The sequence below is a fragment of the Pseudophryne corroboree genome, chromosome 1 (assembly GCF_028390025.1).
Source record: "Pseudophryne corroboree isolate aPseCor3 chromosome 1, aPseCor3.hap2, whole genome shotgun sequence".
Taxonomy (NCBI): domain Eukaryota; kingdom Metazoa; phylum Chordata; class Amphibia; order Anura; family Myobatrachidae; genus Pseudophryne; species Pseudophryne corroboree.
The window spans coordinates 1,043,413,417-1,043,435,536 of record NC_086444.1 but is presented as its reverse complement, the minus strand read 5'-3'; the positions used below and the strand labels follow the sequence as shown (position 1 = coordinate 1,043,435,536).

General features: G+C 43.0%; 1 long non-coding RNA gene across 1 annotated transcript in view; it reads right to left on the bottom strand.

The window, feature by feature from the left end:
* Window positions 1–7,331: 7,331 nt before the first annotated feature.
* The window catches only part of LOC134986645 (uncharacterized), a 54,524-nt gene continuing 39,735 nt past the window's right edge, over window positions 7,332–22,120 (bottom strand). The window contains exon 2 of the long non-coding RNA XR_010192528.1: window positions 7,332–7,814. This is a non-coding gene — a long non-coding RNA (uncharacterized LOC134986645). The remainder of the gene's footprint in view (window positions 7,815–22,120) is intronic.

The following is a 22,120-nucleotide window of genomic DNA, read 5'->3' as shown; positions in this document are numbered from 1 at the left end:
AGTAAAGAGCATGCTGAGACTGGATGATGCAACGATGACGTACAATAAAGTTTTTAGGCATCAATTGTGTAGTTTGAAGATTAAATAAAACATTTTATAGCATGTATTAAAATATTCAGAATTCTAGAATGATTAGTAATGTTATAGGGTAATGTCAGCATTATTTCTCATAGGGAGAGTCCTTTGAGAAACCCCTTTAAATATGAAAAGGCTGAAAGCTGACTCGCTCAACCCAGTCATATACATAACCAAAGTCTGTGCAAAATATCTTTTGCACATAAACTGTAAATCAAATTGATTACACTAGAAATGGTTTGCACCATATCATCTGAGAACCCCACACTTTAAGCGATGAAAGCCAACATTTAAAAGGGACCACTTCTTCCCAAGAAAAATTGGGCCTATTTGGATTATATAGCCACCACTTAACATAAACTGTACCTGTTACTGGAAGCACAGATAGGAACAGGCACTTATCAGGACGTATAAAGAAATATCCATATAATGGGACATTACCATAGGTAAGGGGACTTGTACATACTAATGATATATGACCAATTTTGCAAAAGTATTTTTAATTGAGATGTGTGTAACTATACTGGGTGTAAATCACGCCACTGATATTGAACCCAGAGGATCTGCTTATTGTTGTCATGCACTATGGTGTGGCTATGACCGTGTATGAACAGAGGACTGTCTGTCATAATGTGATTTAGGGGAGTACTATTTGGCATATTGCATTAATGAATTTATTAATTTGTTTCCTCAGTGGAATTAGCAGCAAAGAAAAGAAGATCCAGCCAAGAGAAGGAACCTGCACATCGTAAGGAGGCAAGCAAAGTGAGGAAAGTGCCAGCTGACCATTGTAAAGAGCCATCCGTATAGCGGAAAGAGCTGGAACCGTGACTCCAGAACTCCTGACTCAAACAACTCCGTTTGAGTCTGCCAGACAGACAGAGGAAACATTCAAAGAATTTGAAGATAAGATTACTTCCAAATTTGCTCTTCCATAAACCTTGTGTTTTAAATGTTTATTAAATTATTTATTTTTTCAAAACAAAGACAACATAACACAGGATACCAGAACGAATTGCAGAAGGGACCACACACCAATATCATCTAAAGAAACCGGACCAAGCATGACACAAGAAGACTTGGGCATATGGATGCCAGAAATCCTGGATTGAGTCTTTTATTTTTATCTTTTAAACCAAACCTTCCGTTATTTTTTACTATTTTTTTACAGATGAACATACACAAGTCAGCCAACCACCAGAAGCCAAACAACTTCTGGGATTGGATTCTTCATCTAAATTTGCTGGTGTCGCAGCAGAGCAATGCCAAAACAGCTTTAGGCAGTCGTCAACAGAAGATTGGACCTGATGAAGGAGACCCTAGGCCACATTCTGGACACAGTGAAAGAAGAACAGAAGCAGAAACAAGAGCACAAAAAGACTTCAAGGGACATTATAAAGAGCACTGATGAGATGTTAGGCTTCGTGATCATCTGCCTGGATTAGTTTGTGGAGAATATGTGTTAAACCAGCAGTCTCAACCAGCTGGAGGACAGCTATCGACAGCCGGTGGCAAACTCAAGTCGGCTCATAGCCATGCAGCTTACTCAACTCAAGTGTGGCTCAGAAAACCTGAGCTGTTGGCCCACTGCCATGAACATCATGGTTTGTTATTCTTGAGACATACCCTTTTAATGCAAAATCTCTTTTCAACTAATAATGTTCTTTAATTACAGGTGTTTGTAAAGTACTTCCACTTATCACCACAATGAAGAAAATCATCAGAAAAAAGCAAAGATATTTTTCCCCATATTTTTGTGCAATTTGTTTTGAATTTTTTAATAAACAACATAATAAAAGTAATGATCTTATTTCTAACAATACATGTACATTTTTATCAATAGAAACAAATACAATACTGTGCACATTTTTTAGACAGGTGAGGAAAAAATACTGCAAGGTGAGAATGCTTTAAAAAATTGTTGGTAATTGTTTATTTTTCTCGATTAACAATAGTGAATGAACAGAAGAGAAATCTAAACAAAATCAATATTTGATGTGATCACCTTCTGTCTTCAAAACAGCTTCAGTTCTACTAGGTACACTTACACAAAGGTAGATATTTTGAAGGATTATGTTAACAGTGCCATCAACTCAGAACTGGCAGAAACCAGTGGGACCAAGGTACACCGAGCTTCGAAGAAGTCTGGCCAGGTGTGGTCTTCATTGAAGAATTGCGCCCAAGAAGCCATACCTTTGATGTGGAAACAAGGCCAAGTGACTCAAATATGCATGAAAACATAGAAACTAGGGTGCAGAAAAATGGCAGCAGATGCTCTGGAAAGATGAGTCAAAATGTGAAATATTTGGCTGTAACAGAAGGCAGTTTGTTTGCCAAAGGGCTGGACAGTGGTACAATAATGAGTGTCTGCAGGCAACAGTGAAGCATAGTTGAGATTACTTGCAAGTTTGGGGCTGCATTTCAGCAAATATGGATTTGGTCAGGATTAATGGTGTCATCAATGCTGAGAAATACAGGCAGGTACTTATCCATCATGCAATACCATCAGAGAGGCATCTGATTTATTCTGCAGCAGTACAATGACCCCAAACATACAACCAATGTCATTAAAAACTCAGCATAAAGAAGAACAAGGCGTCCAGGAAATGATGATATGGTCCTCACAGAGCCCTGACCTCAACATCACAGAGTCTGTCTTTGATTACATGAAGAGACAGAAGGATTTGACCAAGCCTTCATTTAAAGAATATCTGTAGTTAGCTCTCCAAGATGTTTGGAACAATCTCAATGACAAGTATCTTCAAAAACTGTGTGCAAGTGTACCTAGAAGAATTGATGCTGTTTTGAAGGCAAAGGCTGGTCACACCAAATATTGATTTGATTTAGATTTCTCTTCTGTTCATTCACTTTGTATTTTACTTAATTGATAAAAAATAAACTATTAACATGTCTATTTTTAAAAGCATTTTTACTTTGCAACATTTTTTCCACACCTGCCTAAAACTTTTGCACAGTACTGTATATTGGGTTTCAAAACAGTGTCTTTATTAAATTTAAAATGTAATTGGAGGGACTGTGAAATGGGGAGTGTGACAGATGGTGTTGAGCTTTGCTGTAGGTTGATGGTAAGGGTCGGTCTTATGGTGCTTTGGAAGTTGTATAGTGGTGTTGGGCTTGAGTCGTGGGTCAACCCGGGAAAACCCACAAGGACGTTTGTGATTTTCTGTGTGGCATCACACATCATCTGAAAATTCAATGAATGGCGGTATTTTCAGTTTCAAAAACATTCTTCCAATTGCCTTGGTGGAGTGAATGCCACATGGAAACAATCAAATTTGGTCTCCCTCCATTCACTGTCATTGTCATTGTCTGCAAATGTAATAAACTGGGTCAATAACTTGCAGAAAGCCTTAAGGACCTTTGTTAAAGAACGTGAAAAGGTGGCTTGAAAGATACCGACTACTAGGGACAAAGTAGGCTGATATGTGCCTGGCACCAAAAAATGTACTGCAGCCAGAAGTTTTGAGAAACCAATGACTGCGTGATTAGTGGGCACCTGAGGTTCAAGGTCCCGCTCTGATAGATCATAAGCAAATAGATTACAGGAGAGGATAAGTGATCATACAGTATTTATCACATCCTTGTCGGAGAGACCATACAGTACATGCATAGTATGATACTGATGTAGACGTTGAATTGAATCACACACCGACTTACTACATGGAGTGATTTCCTGATCACCATCTTCCTCTGCCATGTCCTGCTCATCCTCCACACTACTGTGGACCATGTATATCCAAATAGTGTCAGTAAAAGGCTCCATTATTGTAGACAGTGTATGAAAAAAAGGAGATTTTTTGAAGAAGAAAAAAATGCAAATAGGGCCTAAAAACACATTGTATAGCAGCTGGCTGTACACAAGCTTTTTTTTCTTCCTGAATCCGCAAGACAGGAGTGACATCATGCAAGTAGAAGGAAGTACATAATGGAGGGGTGGGTAAATCAATGGTGTGGGACAAAAAAGCCAGAGAAAAAGAAATCAGTAAATAAATAAAAAACGTGGTAATTATCAAAATTACAGAAACCACAAAAGCATTCATAGTCCATTATTTGAGTTTCATTATCACCATTTGCAAGTAGGTGGAAAGAAATGTGAGATAACGGCAGCCGAATCCCCAGTTAACTTTTTGAATGGTCTGGAACTGAATAGCTCTTTCATAAAAAGTCAGTTTTTTACTATAGAGAAAAGTTTTTACCAGCAAACAAAACCTGTGAAAAGTTAACGCACATTTTTAACCGCAAACTATATAATTGGACATGGTGATAACTTATCAGATGAGAAATTATCCTTGTAAACCAGTGTTATTGGGAAAAAGACCCTTTCACGGCCAATGGAATTCCCCCCAGGACTTTATACAATTTTTTGGAACCAATATTTTGCGGCACAAAATAAAAACTCAGACATTTTTAAATGCATCTTTGGTTGCATTTAAGTTTTTATTTTTTGATATTTGTTTATTTGCTTTTTATTTTATACTGTCTTTTTAAAAATATTACATAGTGATACTGTATGTTAATTTCAATTATTGCTTACTATCTTTTACTATGTGTTTATGATTACATTTATTTGCTAAATTAGAAACTTTTGTGTTTCTCATGTCAAGCATCAGACAGATCAATTAGTTTTACTTGTACCATATGCAGTGATCATTATTTCTGTCAATGTATACTGAAATTGAAGCATAGAAAAAGCAATTGGAGAAAAAAAAACCTAAGTATTATTTTTAACAAAAGTTTATTTTAAATGTTTGACTTATCAAGGTAGCCACCTTTTGTATTCTGTCTACAATGTACTTCAGATATTTTTTGGGATGTTCTTCCCAACACTGTTGCAGAAGTTATCACATGTTGCACTTGTAAGTTGCTTTGCTTTCAGGGCCTAATTCAGACCTGGGGGTATATTTACTAAAATTCGTACTTGTACCGATTTGGAGGGAGATTCATCACAAATGACATCGAATGTGTTATTGTGCAACTTTTTGAATTTATTACGACTAATTTACTAAGCTGTCGTATTTTTTTTTCGTGTTTTCAGATGTCGATGTCATTCGTAGTTTTGTAAGGTAGAATGCGGCCGATTTAGTGGTTTTGCGACCGTGTTATGAGGTTTTTTACGACTGCGTCACATTTTTGTTCTGGCAGTGTTTGTCCGTTCACGGCCGCGTTTTTTTACTAAGTTTCGTTTTTGTCACTCGTCCGTGATTGGTTTGATTCGTGATGGAGGAGTGTCTGTGCACATTACTATAAAAACGCCCCAAACCGTCAGCACCTCGTGGGTTTAGCTAGTGGAGAGGTGAGAGGAAGGTGTGTTAGGAGTTGGAGAGTTGTTTGGAGTTTGTGGAGGATTTGAGGAGGTTATTTGCGATTGTTGAGTGCTGTACTGTGTGTGTAAGTAGTCTTGTCATACTTGTTGTGTAGTTATTTAAAAGTTTGTTTACTTTTTAGTCATTGTTTTTTATTTAACGTCTATTGTCATTGTTAGTGAGTGAGTGAGTGAGTGAGTGAGTGAGTGAGTGTGTGTGTGTTTGGTGTGTGGTGTGTATTGGTAGTGGAGGAGTGTGTTAACTGTTTTTTTTTCTCAGTGTTATTTGTTGTTTGTCCTGATTATGTCCCAGTCAGAGGTGAGTGAGGTGGAGGAGGTGAGTGAGGTGGAGGAGGTGAGTGAGGTGGAGGAGGTGAGTGAGAGGGAGGAGGTGAGTGAGAGGGAGGAGGTTAGTGAGGTGGAGGAGGTTAGTGAGGAGGAGGGGGTGGCTGCTGCTGCGGCCTCCAGTGATAGTGATGGTGTTGTGGCTCCGCAGCCACGCACCACTACAAAGACTGGCCGCAATGTCAAATTTAGCTATGCTGAAAATATGGCTTTGGTGCGGGAGCTGATGAGGCATCATCGGCAGTTGTTTGGCCATGATGCTGCAAAGGTGTCGTCACGCAGGAAGAGTGTTCTGTGGGGGAAGGTCATTGCGGCTGTGAATAGTGAGGGTGTGGTGAGGCGGACCGAGGACACGTGTCGTAAGCGTTTTTACGACATAAAGCGCCGTGTCAAGTCCAAGATGGCCAAGGAGGCTAAATCGGCCCGCCAAACCGGGGGTGGACACCCCTTCCGTGCATCTTACCGAGATTGGGAGGAGCCTGTGCGTGCACTCATTCCGCAAGAAGTGGTTGGTGCCACTCATGTCCGGGATTCGGATCGGCCAAGGCAGGATGGTGAGTTATTTTTGTTTTTTTATAAACAATTTAAGCATGTGTGCTTTGTCCTTAGTTGTCTGAAATGTCTTCTAGCTAATTGTGGTTGTCAGTTTGTTCATACTTCTAATGTGTTGGTGATGTAGTGCAGGCCTGGCCAACCTGTGGCTCTCCAGCTGTTGTGAAACTACAAGTCCCATCATACCTTGCCACAGTTTTGCTATTAGGGAATGCTAAAACTGTGGCAGGGAATGCTGGGATGTGTAGTTTCACTACATCTGGAGAGCCACAGGTTGGCCAGGCCTGATGTACTGTTTTTTTTTATTTTTATAATTTTTATCAAAAAATATTACTGGTTGCCTTGGAGTTTTTCTGGTGTTGTAAGTCAAAAGTAATTGTTTGTAGGTGTGTTTTCATGCTTTGAAATTTTTTAAATTTTAAACAAAGGTTTTTTGTAAATACATTTCATATCATTTATGATTATTGAGGGTAATTCCAAGTTGATCGCAGCAGGAATTTTTTTTAGCAATTGGGCAAAACCATGTGCACTGCAGGGGGGGCAGATATAACATTTGCAGAGAGAGTTAGATTTGGGTGGGGTGTGTTCAATCTGCAATCTAATTTGCAGTGTAAAAAAAAAGCAGCCAGTATTTACCCTGCACAGAAACAAAATAACCCACCCAAATCTAACTGTCTCTGCAAATGTTATATCTGCCCCCCCTGCAGTACACATGGTTTTGCACAATTGCTAAAAAAAATTCCTGCTGCGATCAACTTGAAATTACCCCCATTGTGTGTTGTTATGGCTTGCCCTTTGTGTGCTTGATGTGTTTTTGAATGCATATTTGGTTGTGATGTTTCCAATTTGTACAAGATATTTTTGTCTAGTGTTTGATTATTATTTTCAAAAATTGAAACCTTAGCGTGCAATATTGTGGTTGTGTCAAGCTACGACGTTTTGTTTTTAAGTAGTATAATTGTTTGCATTATGCGCCTTTGTGTATTATATGTTTGGCATAATTTATGCTAATTTAAAGAATACGCACCCAATGACGTCATGCCGAAAACCATAAGCATCGTTTAGTTTTATTCTCATCAGGTACCACATATGTTTACATCACAATAAGGAATTTGCAAAAACATATCACCAAAATAGTATGTTCATAAGGACATTCTTCATATTTCTACAGTACGCCAGAGAAGCAGCACAGCCAGGCCACAGCCAACACTGCCAAGAGATGCAGATGGTGGCAATGCCGGTAAGATTTAACTGTATACACATATTCTGCAAACACATAGAAACACAAAATGTTAATGATTATCTTATCACACAGGTTCTTCTTCGGCAAATCCACCTACACTAAGGTGCCCATCACAGGGCTCGGTTAGTGTGGCAACGAGGCCACCCAAGAGACGCCGTCTTGAGGCTCCAGCACCAGCATCACCACCCCAACGGCGCATCTCCGCAGTGTCGGTCGTGCCACCACTAGTTCTATTGGCCAGCCCCCAAAGTGAGGATCCACAATCCCCTCAGTTGTCTGGTGAGTAAACATAACAATTACGTGTAAATAAGTAAACAAACAGTGTTGTCGATTTATTAACCTGGAGAAGGCATAAGGAATTGAAAAAAACTGATATGTGCAAGGTGATAAAGGCAGCAGTACAAAATAAACACAACTGTTAATGTACATATTGGCAACAAACAAAGAGGAAGGGGGGTACAAATCCCCACCCCCAAATTCCCTTCCGCACACTGAAAATTACCTGTAACCATCCCTGAATCTATCTGGTAATAAAATTCAGAGAATTGGTCACAAATGTTTGCAAACACATGTTTAGCTGCTGGCCACTTCACGGCTTCTCTGATACAGCAGTCCTAACTCTACTTGATAGCAGTGCCCACTTGTGTGCATGAGGCATTGAATGGGAGCAGCATTTGGAAGGCATGCTGTTCCTTGTAGTGCCAATGGGAGATCCTGGGGGTGGCTCCCGGGTAAATTAGCTCTCTGTCTGGAAGTGTTTTAGTAATAGCCTTTATCATGAGGCATACTGTGACAAATTACATGGCCCTATGTGGGCACTGCTATCAAGTAGAGTTAGGACTGCTGTATCAGAGAAGCCGTGAAGTGGCCAGCAGCTAAACATGTGTTTGCAAACATTTGTGACCAATTCTCTGAATTTTATTACCAGATAGATTCAGGGATGGTTACAGGTAATTTTCAGTGTGCGGAAGGGAATTTGGGGGTGGGGATTTGCACCCCCCTTCCTCTTTGTTTGTTGTTTGTCTGTGACCCCTCCCCCTTCCAGCACCTGATATATAACTACCTCCAGGTATGATTGAGCAGCTTCCAAATTGTTTGTCTACTTGTGTGCATGAGGCATTGAATGGGAGCAGCATTTGGAAGGCATGCTGTTCCTTGTAGTGCCAATGGGAGATCCTGGGGGTGGCTCCCGGGTAAATTAGCTCTCTGTCTGGAAGTGTTTTAGTAATAGCCTTTATCATGAGGCATACTGTGACAAATTACATGGCCCTATGTGGGCACTGCTATCAAGTAGAGTTAGGACTGCTGTATCAGAGAAGCCGTGAAGAGGCCAGCAGCTAAACATGTGTTTGCAAACATTTGTGACCAATTCTCTGAATTTTATTACCAGATAGATTCAGGGATGGTTACAGGTAATTTTCAGTGTGCGGAAGGGAATTTGGGGGTGGGGATTTGCACCCCCCTTCCTCTTTGTTTGTTGTTTGTCTGTGACCCCTCCCCCTTCCAGCACCTGATATATAACTACCTCCAGGTATGATTGAGCAGCTTCCAAATTGTTTGTCTACTTGTGTGCATGAGGCATTGAATGGGAGCAGCATTTGGAAGGCATGCTGTTCCTTGTAGTGCCAATGGGAGATCCTGGGGGTGGCTCCCGGGTAAATTAGCTCTCTGTCTGGAAGTGTTTTAGTAATAGCCTTTATCATGAGGCATACTGTTACAAATTACATGGCCCTATGTGGGCACTGCTATCAAGTAGAGTTAGGACTGCTGTATCAGAGAAGCCGTGAAGTGGCCAGCAGCTAAACATGTGTTTGCAAACATTTGTGACCAATTCTCTGAATTTTATTACCAGATAGATTCAGGGATGGTTACAGGTAATTTTCAGTGTGCGGAAGGGAATTTGGGGGTGGGGATTTGCACCCCCCTTCCTCTTTGTTTGTTGTTTGTCTGTGACCCCCTCCCCCTTCCAGCACCTGATATATAACTACCTCCAGGTATGATTGAGCAATGTACATATTGGATCTGTTTGCCTTGTGCCTTTATCACCTTGCACATATCACTGGTTTTTCACTTCCTTATGCCTTCTCCATGTTTAGACATCTGCCCCACTGTTAGTACATAGAAAATATAATTAAACTAATGACCAGTCATCCTTGCTATAATCAACAACAACAATCAGATGGTGTTAAGGTATTTTTAGATGGATAATTGTCAGATGTGATGTTGGCCGTATCAACACATTTTTGACACATAATTTTTGTAGTAAAAAAACAACATAAATGTTAAGTCTCATCCAATTGTTTTGCATGGCCAACAACACCACTTCTAAACATAGGGCACCTTAATACTTTTTCTACCATTGTTAATGTGTACATTTTAGGACACTATATTTGTTTACATTTTTGCCAGACCACTGACTGCCTTGAACAATGTATGAGTGTAATGGTAAACACATTTATTGTATTGTGTGTGTAGTTCCAAAGGAAGGTACATTCCCAATATGTAAATGTAGTAATTTGTATTTGTTCGAGTTCTTCGTGGTCGCACATTAATTGTGGCTCAGAGTCCAACAATTAAAAAAAAATAAAACAACTGAGTAGTGATTTATTTATACAAACAGATAAACAACATAAGTTTATGCCACAATCTATTGAGCAATTAAAACATGAATATTAAGAAGAAATGCATGTTGACGTAAAGCTACAGTAAGACTAATGCTAAAAAGGTACTAAATACTGTCGGTCTTCAACCCCATACAGAACCAGCCATCATGCCCGAGGATGCCCAGCAGGAAAGTGACCAGCAGGATACATACACTCTTCACCTGCAACCCATAGATGATATCCAGACAACCACGCCGCAGGACATACCCCAAACATCCCACAGAACACAATTGAGCACAACACCAGCCCAGACACAAATGGACACTGAGTTTTGGAGCGGATGGGCCAAACAACAGGAACTGAACTATGCGTGCCTGAAAAGCCACAGCCAATACCTGGCAAGTCTGCCCCATCATCTGCCTAGACTGGCTCGAAACTCTGGCAGACTTATCGTTCAAGTGGGAAGAATAGCCAATTCAATAGAACAGATGAGGGCAGACAACTGCCAAATGCAAGAAAATCTCGTACGCATCATGGATGAACAACAGCGCCTACAACAATCCCTAATTCAGATCCTCCAACACAACCAAATTATCAATGAAAACATGTCCCGAATAATAGCAAGCCACACTGCAGCTAATACGCAACTCACTGCCAGCCTCAATATACTCAGCCAAAGCCTTAATGTTTTGGCATCACACCAAGTCAGCTCTAGCTCGGGGACAACTACACCAAACCAGACCCCAGTTCAATCCCCAGTTAGACGCTCCAGTAGAACCAGGAGCAACGAGCCAGCACAATCCTCGGCACCCAGCACACAACAAAGAAAAAAATAATGTGGCCTGCAGCTAATTTTTTCACTATTATAATATTATGTTGAGTTGTTGTGGCAAAAATGCCTTTGTTGTAGGAAATAAATTGCACACACGGAATATGTGTCTTGTTTAATTAGCTACAGAAACAACCTGTACATTAGTGTCTAGGACCAGATGTGTATTGTTATATATATATTGGCTGCCCCTAGGTGTCCTCAGCTCAACGTGTGTCTAATCTACGGCACCCAGAACATTGGCCATGGCCGCAAGATCAGATAAAGCTACCCTGACTGCATGCCACTGCGACTCCTGGGTAGGGAAGCAGAGAGAGGCATGTATGTAGCCATCCAAGACATCCAAAACCTGAGTGGAGAAACCAAAATTAAAGGTGAGTGTCATGACCTGTAATCAATACAATACTGTGTTCTATTACATTACAGAAGCACGACTTAGACATAGACGTGTATGTATGTTTTAACTCACATGAATTAAATATTTATAAAAGGTGGCCTGTGAGATACTAATTACATTGCCAGTCACAGGCTGGAAGCTGCCATTAGCCATAAAGTGCAACACAGCCAGGAGTTTGAGCAGGCCTGAGACAGAGCGAGAGCGTGCTGTCTCAGGGTCTAGGTTCAATTTGACAAGGTCATACAGACGGAAAATGTTAGTTACATTTAGTCGGAGCATCTGTATAACATGGTCATCAGCAAATGTGTTATCGTTTAAACGCACACTAAAAAAACAAGCCATGGCCAGCCTACGCGGAACATGTACAACCTGCTTACCCTGTAGATTTTCCTGGCCTGGGTTTATTGTAGCCTCATGGAGCAGTGTCAGGTATCCCCCAGCAAACAAGACAGCAGTACTACACACAGTAGCAGCCATTTCAGATTGAGAGTGGTGAAAAATGTGTTTGGGCCCCTTTTAAAGGTCCAAAAAATCAGGAGTGACTAATGTAGAATTGAAAACACATGTAAACACGCTTCTCAAAACAGGTCTACTTTTTTTTAGGCTTTTTGTACGATTAGTATTTTTTCACGGCCGCACATGCATTTTCACGGTAGAGATTTCAAATACGAATGTTTAGTAAATGACGTGTTCCATACCTAAACAGCCGCGTTTGACCGATGGTGTATTCATTCGTATTTTTTTTCTTGGACTTCCAAAAAAATACGAATGCCCTCATCACTGCCGTGATTTGAGTTTAGTAAATTCCCGAGATGACACTTTGAAGAAAAAACACCATCTCGGTCAAAATCGGGACCTTAGTAAATATACCCCCTGATCGTTGCTGTTTTTGCACAGCAGCCGATCAGGTCTGAACTGCTCATGCGCCGGCAACGTAGTGCGCCGGCGCATACCAGACAGCCGATACTCATCTCAGCCCTGCGATCGCCTCTACCTGATTGACAGGCAGAGGCGGTCGATGGGTGGGAGGGAGCGGGCCAGCGGCATTTGGCTGCCGTTTTTGAGGTGCGGTCCGGGCAATGCAGGCATGCCTGGACTATGCAGGGGGCGGGCCGTGGCAGCTGCGTGACATCACACGCTACCACTGCGACCCAGACAGCGACGGGTAGCCCCCTGCCAGAGCGCAGGAGCTGTGCAGGTAGGGAGCTACTCGTCAAGTATAAAAGCATCGCCGCTGTGCGATGCTTTTGTACTTGTGCAGGTGGAGGGGGGGCCAGACACACGAGGCGGACTAGCCCTGTGCTGGGCGTCCACAGTGGTGCCAAGAGAGGGGGGTAGAGGGTACAAATTACCTGGGCCAAGTTCTGATGGAGGGGCCCAGTGAGGGTCCAGTATGGGCCCAGGCCCCCTCCACCTTACCTGGCAGTGGCAGCTGCAGATCTTCTTCTCAGCCCAGCACACGGTGCTATGTACTGGGCTACAGTGTCGCCTTGGAGGTGCTTAAAAATACAATTTTTTGTAGTATTTTTTTCTAGGAGTACATGACCACGCCTCCTGTGATTAGGCCACACCCTTGAAAAGTACCTGGGCCTAGCCCGGCACTCGACTGCCCCCACATGTCTGAGTAACTGATTGTAGCTGGCAAACTTTTGCACGGCTACGATCAGGTCTGAATTAGGCCTTCAGTTTTCTGTCCAATTCATCCCAAAACCACTCTAAGATGGGGTATTAGTCTGGTGATTGTGCTAGCCATTCCATGATTTTATTTTTGAACGACTTATCTTATTTTAGGTTGAACACTTTACAAAGTAGATGTAAACCAGTGTATTGCATGACACTGTAAGCACCCTTTGGTTAAGGCTAATGGGCAAAACCATGTGCAGTGCGGAGGGCAGATATAACATGTGCAGAGAGAGTTGGCTTTGGGTGAGGTGTGTTTAAACTGAAATCTAAATTGCAGCGTAAAAATAAAGCAGCCAGTATTTACCCTGCACAGAAACAATATAACCCACCCAAATCTAACTCTCTCTGCACATGTTATATCTGCCCCACCTGCTGTGCACATGGTTTTGCCCATTAGGGGAAAATGTTATTTTGCAATCAACTTTGAATTAGGCCCTTAGTCCTCCATGTTTGATTGTTGGTCTCACATATGTTTATTTACTTAGTGGTGGCTTGTAAAAGTCTCCACTTCTCTGCATATTTAAGATATACAGATTTGAAATTTCAAAGTGCAATAACAAAATATGGGGTGACTTTTACATACAAGAGGAACTTACTGAGGAACTATCCTTTTGCCTACTTGATGGTGTACAAAAACCATGTGTAATAAACCAAATATTTTACTTTTGTTTCATCAGTCTACTTTCTTCTAGTCTTAAGAAGTCCACTGGCAATAATGGATGGTCCAGGCCTCTTTTTGATTACTGCAGGACAGCTATAGGCTTGTAACTAGAGATGTGCGGCTGACACTTTTCGTGTTTTGTGTTTTGATTTTGATCTGGATTCCCGCTCGTGTTTTGTATCTGGATAGGTTTTGCCAAAACCACCCTTTCGGGTTTTGGTTTTGGATCTGGATGATTTTTTTTAAAACCCCCCACAAAACAGCTAAAATCACAGAATTTGGTGGTAATTTTGATCCTACGGTATTATTATTAACCCCAATAACATTCATTTCCACTCATTTCCAGTCTATTCTGAACACCTCACAATATTATTTTTAGACCATAAGGTTGCACCAAGGTAGCTGGATGACTATGCTAAGCGACACAAGTGTGCGGCACAAACACCTGGCCCATCTAGGAGTGGCGCTGCAGTGGCAAACAGGATTGCAGTTTTAAAAACTAGGCCCTAAACAGCACATCATGCAAAGGAGAAAAAGAGGTGCAATGAGGTAGCTAGATGACTAAGCTAAGCGACACAAGTGTGCACCAAAAACACCTAGCCCATCTAGGAGTTGTATGCAGTGGCTAAATGTCGAAAGTGTCCTGCAATTTTTTTGGAGCCACCGACAGCATCTCCTACATGCAAATTAATTGTATGTACAAAACATGGGACATGTTGGAATTTGACCAGATGTAATGCACGCACAATATTGGTAGACCTATACGGCAGTACCCCTGGACTTATATGGCAGCACCACTGGATTTGACTTATACGGCAGTACCCCTGGATTGCAAAGACAGTACCCCTGGACTTATACGGCAGTACCTCTGGACTGGACTTATACGGTAGTACCCCTGGAATTATACGGCAGTACCCCTGGTCTTATACGGCTGCACCATTGGACTGAACTTATACAGCATTAACAGTGGACTGGACTTAAATGGCAGAACCACTGGACTGGAATAATACGGCAGTACCCCTGGACTTATACAGCAGTACCCCATGACATATAAGGCTGCACCACTGGACTGGACTTATACTGTAGTACCCCTGGACTTATACGGATGCACCACTGGGATGGACTTATACAGCAGTACCACTGGACAGGACTTATACAAAAGCACCACAGGACTGGACTAATATGGCAATACCCCATGATTTATATAGCAGTAACCCTGGACCTTATATGGCAGTACCCCATGACTTATACAGTAGTACCACTGGTCTTATATGGTTGCACCACTGGACTGGACTTTTACAGCAGTACCCCTGGTCTTATACGGCTGCACCACTGGACTGGACTTATATGGCAGTACCACTGGACTGGACTTATACAGCAGTATCACTGGACTGGATTTATAAAGCAGTACCCCTGGACTTATACCGCAGTACCCCTGGACTTATACAGCTGCATCATTGATTAGACTTATACGGCAGTACCACTGGACTGGACTTACATGGCAGTACCCCTGGACTTATACGGCATTACCACTGGACTGGACTTATACGGCAGTACCACTGGACCGGACTTATACAGCAGTACCCCTGGACTTATATGGCTGCACCACTGGACTGGACTTATACGGCAGTTCCCCTGGACTTATACAGCTGCAACACTAGACTGGGCTTATACGGAAGTACCACTGGACTGGACTTAATAGACAGTACCCGTGGACTTATACAGCAGTACCCCATGACATATACAGCTGCACCATTGTACTGGAATTATACGGCAGTACCCCTGGACTTATACTGTTGCAATACTGAACTGGACTTATACGACAGTACCACTGGACTGGACTTATATGGCAGTACCACAGGAATGGACACACATGACAGTACCCCTGGACTAATACGGCAGTACCCCTGGACTTATACAGCTGCACCACTGGACTGGACTTATAAGGCAGTACCCCTGAACTTATACAGCTGCACAATTGGACTGGACTTATACAGCAGTACCACTGGACTCGACTATTACGGCAGTACCCCAGGACTTATATAGCAATACCCCCTGTACTTATACGGCTGCACCACTTGAATGGACTTATTCGGCAGTAACACTGGACTGGAATTATATAGCAATACCACTGGACTGGACTTACACGACAGTACCCCTGGACTTATACAGCAGTACCACTGGACATATACAACTGCACCACTGGACTGGAATTATACAGCAGTACCCCTGGACTTATAGGGCAGTACCACTGGACTGGACTTATACGGCAGTACCACAGGAATGGACTTATATGGCAGTACCCCTGGACTTATACAGCAGTATTCCTGGACTAAAATGGCAGTACCCCTGGACTTATACGGCTGCACCACTGGACTGGACTTATACGGCCGTACCCCTGGACTTATATGGCAGTACCTCTAGACTTATACGGCAGTACCCCTTAACGTATATGGCAGTACCACTGGATTGGACTTATACAGAAGTACCCCATGAATTATACGGCAGTACCCCTAGACTTATACAGCAGTAACACTGGACTAATACGGCAGTACCACTGGACTGGACTTATATGGCAGTACCACAGGGCTGGACTTATACGGCAGTATCCCTGGACTTTTAAAGCAGTACCCCTGGACTTATTTGGCTGCACCACTGGACTGGACTTATACGGCTGTACCCCATTACTTATATGGCAGTACCACTGGACTGGACTTATACGGCATTACCATTGGACTGGACTTATACAGCAGTACCACTGGACTGGACTTATACGGCAGTACCCCATGACTTATATGGCAGTATCACTGGACTGGACTTATATGGCATTACCACTGTACTGGACTTATATGGCAGTACCACTGGACTGGACTTATAAGGCAGTACTCCTGGACTTATATGGCAATACCCCTGGACTTATATGGCAGAACCACTGGACTGGACTAATACGGCAGTACCCCTGTATATCAAGACAAGCCTAATACCAGTATACTCCAAATATGACAATACACACGTAAAGGATATAACATAAATTGACAGGAGTAGAAACATCTAGTAGTGGTTTACTCGTACCCCTATAGTGGATATATTCCAATTGAGAGACACAGTCGTAGAAATTGATGTCCCTAAATAAACTTTGCTTGTATATTTGAGTGATATGAATGTCACTTGTAAAAAGGAATAGATAATCACCAAAAGTGCTTTGTACAAAGCACTTTTGTACTTATGTGGCCGTTCTCCTGGACTTTTACAGCAGTACTTCTAGACTGGGCTTATACGGTAGTACCCCTGGACTTAACTGGCGGTACAACTGGACTGGACTTGTACGGCAGTACCCTTGGACTTATATGGCAGTACCCCTGGACTTATACGACAGTACCCCTGAACTTATACGGCAGCACCACTGAACTTATATGACAGTACCACTGGACTGGACTTATACGGCAGTACCCCTGGACTTATAAGGCAGTACCCCTGGCCTTATACGGCAGTACCCCTTAACTATTATGTCAGTACCACTGGACTGGACTTACACGACAGTACCCCTGGACTTATACGGCAGTAGCCAGAGACTTATACGGTAGTACCACTGAACTTATACAGCAGTGCCACTGGACTGGACTTATATGGCAGTACCTCAGGACTGGACTTATATGGCTGTATCCCTAGACTTATACAGCAGTACCCCTGGACTTATACGGCAGTAACCCTGTACATATATGGCTGCACCACTGGACTGGACTTATATGGCTGCGCCACTGGACTGGACTTATGTAGCCGTACCCCTGGACTCGACTTAATAATCAGGACCACTGAACTGGACTTATACAGCAGTACCCCTGGACTTATATGGCAGTACCTCTGGGATTATACGGCAGTAGCCCTAGACTTATATGGCAGTACCACTGGACTGGATTTATACGGCAGTACCCCTGGACTTATATGGCTGCACCACTGGACTGAACTTTTACGGCAATACCCATGGACTTAAACGGCAGTACCCCTGGACTGGACTTATGCGGCAGTATTACTGGACTGGACTAATACATCTGTACCCCTGGACTTACACAGCAGTACCCCTGGACTTATACTACAGAACCACTGGACTTGACTTATACGGCAATACCCCTGGATTTATACGGCAGTATCCTTGGACTTATACAGCAGTACCACTGGACTGGACTTATAGGGCAGTACCCCATGACTTATACTGCAGCACCATTGGACTTATTCGGCATTACCACTGTACTTGACTTATACTACAGTGTCCCTGGACTTATACGGCAGTTCTTCCGGACTTATACGGCAGTATCACTGGACTGGGCTTACATGGCATTCTCCTGGACTTTTACTGCAGTACTTCTGTACTGGGCTTATACGGCAGTACCCCTGGACTTAACTGGCGGTACAATTGGACTGGACATATACGGCAGTACCCTTGGACTTATACGGCAGTACCCCTGGACTTATACGGCAGTACCCCATGACTTATACGGCAGCACCACTGGACTTATATGACAGTACCACTGGACTGGACTTATACGGCAGTCCCCCTGGACTTATAAGGCAGTACCCCTGGCCTTATACGGCAGTACCCCTTAACTATTATGTCAGTACCACTGGACTGTACTTACACGGCAGTACCCCTGGACTTATGCGGCAGTAGCCAGAGACTTATATGGTAGTACCACTGAACTTATACAGCAGTGCCACTGGACTGGACTTATATGGCAGTTCCACAGGACTGGACTTATATGGCAGTATCCCTAGACTTATACAGCAGTACCCCTGGACTTATACAGCAGTTACCCTGTACATATACGGCTGCAACACTGGACTGGACTTATATGGCAGTACCCCTGGACTTATACGGCTACACCACTGGACTGGACTTACAGTATATGGCAGTACCACTGAACTGGACTTATACAGCAGTACCACTGGAATGGACTTATATAGCAGTACCCTATGACTTATATGGCAGTACCCCTGGACTTATATGGCTGTACCACCTGACTGGACTTATACAGCAGCACCCTATGACTTATACAGCTGCACAACTTGACTGGACTTATACAGCAGTAGCCCTAGACTTATACGGCAGTACCACTGGACTTATATGGCAGTTCCCCTGGAAGTATATGGCTGCACCACTCGACTGGACTTATATGGCAGTACAACTGCACTGGACTTATACAGCAGGACCACTGGACTTATATGGCAGTACCACTGGACTGGACTTATATGGCAGTACCACAGGATTGGACTTATACCTCAGGACCACTGCACTGGACTTGTACAGCAGTACCCCTGGACTTATATGGCAGTACCACAGGGATTATACGGTAGTAGCCCTAGACTTATACGGCACTTCCACTGGATTTATACAGCAGTATCACAGGACTGGACTTATACGGCAGTATCCCTGGACTTATAAGGCTGCACCACTGGAATGGACTTATACAGCAGTACCACTGTACTGGACTTATACAAAAGCACCAAAGGACTGAACTAATATGGCATTACCACTGGACTTATATGGCAGTACCCCTGGACCTTATATGGCAGTACCCCATGACCTATACAGTAGTACCACTGGTCTTATATGGTTGCACCACTGGACTGGACTTTTTTTTAGCAGTACCCCATGTCTTATACGGCTGCACCACTGGACTTATATGGCAGTACCACTGGACTGGACTAATACAGCAGTATCACTGGACTGGAATTATATGGCAGCACCCCTGGACTTATATCGCAGTACCCCTGGACTTGTACAGCTGCATCTTTGATTGGACTTATACGGCAGTACCACTGGACTGGACTTATATGGCAGTACTCCTGGACTTATACGGCAGTACCACTGGACTGGACTAATACAGCAGTATCACTGGACTGGAATTATATGGCAGCACCCCTGGACTTATATCGCAGTACCCCTGGACTTATACAGCTGCATCTTTGATTGGACTTATACGGCAGTACCACTGGACTGGACTTATATGGCAGTACTCCTGGACTTATACGGCAGTACCACTGGACCGGACTTATACAGCAGTACCCCTGGACTTATATAGCTGCACCACTGGACTGGACTTATACGGCAGTTCCCCTGGACTTATACAGCTGCAACACTAGACTGGGCTTATACGGAAGTACCACTGGACTGGACTTACAAGACAGTACCCCTGGACTTATACTGCAGTACGCCTGGATATATACAGCTGCACCATTGGACTGGAATTATATGGCAGTACCCCTGGACTTATACGGTTGCACCACTGGACTGGCCTTATACGACAGTACCACTGGACTGGACTTATATGGCAGTAACACAGGAATGGACTTATACGGCAGTACCCCTTGGAATCTTTTTAGTATTAAAAAACTGTATTTTATATATATGTGTGGATCATATTTATTATAGATTTGAATATATGGATCCATGTTGTATTTTTATTCAATGAGGGGATTTATGTGACGGTATTACACTAGATTGTGTTTTATTTTCTCTTACATGTTTTTTTTTGGACCATTGGAATAATACCATCTACTAATACTCGTAATATAATCTAACGAGAAGAAGGTGGGACGCATGAAAAAATACCAACCTCCTCAGATAAGTAGAGGTTTATTCCTTTCTTTACGAATTTATACAGTGGGAGAGCGCAGTGGATAGGAGATCCAAATTCTTTTTAGTATTTGTAGGACTTATTCGGTAGTAACACTGGACTGGAATTATATAGCAGTACCACTGGACTGGACTTACACGACAGTAACCCTGGATTTATACAGCAGTACCACTGGACATATACAGCAGCACCACTGGACTGGAATTATACAGCAGTACCCCTGGACTTATACGGCTGCACCACTGGACTGGACTTATACGGCAGTACCACAGGAATGGACTTATATGGCAGTAACCCTGGACTTATACAGCAGTACCCCTGGACTAAAATGGCAGTACCCCTGGACATATACGGCTGCACCACTGGACTGGACTTATACGGCAGTACCCCTGGACTTATACGGCAGTACCCCTTAACGTATATGGCAGTACCACTGGATTGGACTTATACAGAAGTACCCCATGACTTATACGGGAGTACCCCTAGACTTATACAGCAGTAACACTGGACTAAAATGGCAGTACCACTGGACTGGACTTATATGGCAGTACTACAGGGCTGGACTTATGCGTCAATATTCCTGGACATGTACAGCAGTACCCCTGGACTTATTTGGCTGCACCACTGGACTGGACTTATACGGCAGTACCCCTGGACTTATATGGCAGTACCACTGGACTGGACTTATACGGCATTAGCACTGGACTGGACTTATACAGCAGTACCACTGGACTGGACTTATACAGCAGTACCCCATGACTTATATGGCAGTACCACTGGACTGGACTTATATGGCATTACCACTGGACTGGACTTATACGGCAGTACCACTAGACTGGACTTACAAGGCAGTACTCCTGGACTTATATGGCAATACCCCTGGACTTATACAGCAGAACCACTGGACTGGACTAATACGGCAGTACCCCTGTATATCAAGACAAGCCTAATACCAGTATACTCCAAATATGACAATACACACATAAAGGATATAACATAAATTAACAGGAGTAGAAACACCTAGTAGCGGTTTACTCGTACCCCTATAGTGGATGTATTCCAATTGAGAGACACAGTCATAGAAATTGATGTCCCTAAATAAACTTTGCTTGTATAATTGAGTGATATGAATGTCACTTGTAAAAAGGAATAGATAATCACCAAAAGTGCTTTGTACCCCTGGACATATACGACTGTGCACCACTGGACTGGACTTATACGGCAATACCCATGGACTTATATGGCTGCACCACATGACTGGACTTATGGCAGTACCACTGGACTGAACTAATACAGCTGTACCCCATGCCTTATACAGCAGTACCCCTGGACTTATACGGCAGAGCCACTGGACTGGACTTATACGGCAGTACCCCATGACTTATACGGCAGTACCGCTTGACTTAAATAGCATTACCACTCAATTGGACTTATATGGCAGTACCACAGTACTGTACTTATATAGCAGTACCCCATGACTTATACGGCAGTACCCCTGGACTAATACGCAGCTCCACTGGACTTATATGACAGTACCACTGGACTGGACTTATACGGCAGTACCCCTGGACTTATATGGAAGTACCCCATGACTTATAAAGCAGTACCCCTGGACTAATATGGCAGTACCACTTAACTATTACGTCAGTACCACTGGACTGGACTTATACGGCAGTACCCCTGGACTTATACGGCAGTAGCCATAGACTTATACGGTAGTACCACTGGACTTATACAGCAGTGCCACTGGACAGGACTTATATGGCAGTACCACAGG